The sequence below is a fragment of the Orycteropus afer genome, unplaced genomic scaffold (genome assembly GCF_000298275.1).
Source record: "Orycteropus afer afer isolate SDZICR_OR568_19922 unplaced genomic scaffold, OryAfe1.0 scaffold00014, whole genome shotgun sequence".
Lineage (NCBI taxonomy): Eukaryota > Metazoa > Chordata > Mammalia > Tubulidentata > Orycteropodidae > Orycteropus > Orycteropus afer.
The window spans coordinates 7,530,609-7,532,710 of NW_006921601.1; the positions used below are offsets into that span (position 1 = coordinate 7,530,609).

Below are 2,102 nucleotides of genomic sequence, written 5' to 3' on the forward strand. Positions count from 1 at the left end.
CTTCCTTCCGAGGAGTGGCTGGTGGGTTTGAACTGCCAGCCCTCTGGTTAGCAGGCAAGTGTCTTAGCCACTATGCTACCAGAGCTCCCAGTAGCTTGCCTCAAATCACAGAACTAGTAAATGACACAGCCAGACCTCAAACCAAGGTCCACCTGACTCCAGAGTCTGTGTTCTTCCCATTGCTCCCCAAAGTATCAAGCAGGCTCTTGTGCCTGGAGTCATATGCTATTTTCTGACAACTGAAAGCTGGCTGACTGACTGCTTGTCTATAATTTTTGAGAAAGTCCCCACTCTTTGGCAGACTTCTTGAGAGACTGGTTGTCCAATTAATCTTCTTCAAATGAATTAAAAAGTTTCACTGACTGTGTGCTACCTAGAAATCAACATCTGATTCCACACTCCCATGGATAAGAAGAGAAACAGGTATTTTCTAGGGTAAAGTTAAAGGTCATGAAGTCTGTTCAGATCTCAGAAATACAGATACCTCCTAATCAACAGAACCAATGAACATCCTTTTGCTGCCTCCTAAAACTATCCAGGGAGCTCCGATGGCATGGTGCCTAAGGCATTTGACTGCTAACCAGAAGTTAACTGCTAACCACTCCCTGGAAGGAAGACTGGGCAATCTACTTCTGTAGAGATACTTCCTTGGAAACCAAAGATGGGTTGCTATGAGTCAGAATCGACTCGACAGCAGTAAGTTTGGTTTGGTTGGGTTTAAAACTGTCCAGATGTGTGCTTTGAACACAGCAAGAACAAACCAAGTATCTCTATCCCCTTAATCTTTTTCCTGTTTAAAGACGGTTCTTGTCCCTCTCCAAAACTTCCTTCTCAGGCTCTGGTCCAATTTTTCCAGCTGCTCATTGTGGTTCATTATGGGCCATGGCCTCCAGACACCACCCCCTGTCTGCAAACATTCTTGTTCATTGCTATTCAGATGTGCTCTAACAAACTTTTAGAACAGGAGGACATTGGCAAATGTCCATGGCATTAGTGTTACATTATATTAATGTTATACACACAGCATACACTTTCTGCGTCTTATTACCAGCTCACAGTACATTTAGGGTTAAGTAAAAACTTAAATCTCTTTTACATGAACTTCATCCTATATAATGAATGGTTACTCTCATTTGCAAGCAGGACTTTATATTTATCCATATTTTATTTTCTCTTGTGGGTTTTGGACCAGCAGCTTTCCAATCTGCTCAGTCATTTTCCGGGATTGTAGGACAGGTTAGAGACCATGACTACAAGCATAGTTATAGTAGTCATCTAAGGGGAGTCAAGATTGGGAGCCATGTGGGTGTAAGCCTTAAAGGGAGACCATGCAGAAAGAATAAGAGCTATAGTTTGGCTCAAGGCAAAGAATGTTTAAATACTTTGGACTTTCCAATAGCTGAATGGTGTTTTTGAGTTTCCTATTATTTGAGGTATCAGAGCAAAAGCTGGAGGGCTCATCCATCAGAGACAGGGCAGTCAGGGATCATTCTTTGGATATAAGATTGCACTAGATATTCTCTTAGCTACTGTCAACTCTTGGGTTCTCTCTCCAGGATTTGATGTTTCTATGTAACAGATGGTAAACCTTGTGGTAATTCTGGCCTCATTTTTTCTTTATGTATCTCCACTGTACCCAGCAAAAAGCCAATTAATCAATGGACTTCCGAGAAATATATATGACTGATGGATTGCTTAATTGTCTTTTTGCTGGGTAATAATCAAGTGAAAGCCATCAAGGGGATTTTGCCTAGAAAAGTCCCCTTAGTTTAATGGCAACAACAAAAAGTAAATAGTCAGGGCTTTTAGCCCTGTTAAAATGTCTGAAGGGTTATCCCAGAACTGGCAGATCACAGAATCACACTACCCTTGAACTCAACCAAAGTAATACAATAACAAAAAAGTTTTTTAAGCCAACCAAAATGATACCAGAAACTCTCAAATACAGGAGGGGGCAATAATCTTTAAAAATGATGGCTCCTATTAGAGAGATGCAAATCAAAACAACAATGAGGTACCATCTTGCTCCAGCACTAGTAGCAAAGTTCAACAAGACAGAAAATAACAAATGCTGGTGAGGTTGTGGAGAGATTGGGACTCTC

General features: G+C 41.1%; 1 protein-coding gene across 1 annotated transcript in view; it reads right to left on the reverse strand.

The window, feature by feature from the left end:
• IRAG1 (inositol 1,4,5-triphosphate receptor associated 1) overlaps window positions 1–2,102 on the reverse strand; it is a 157,308-nt gene that overhangs the window by 46,540 nt on the left and 108,666 nt on the right.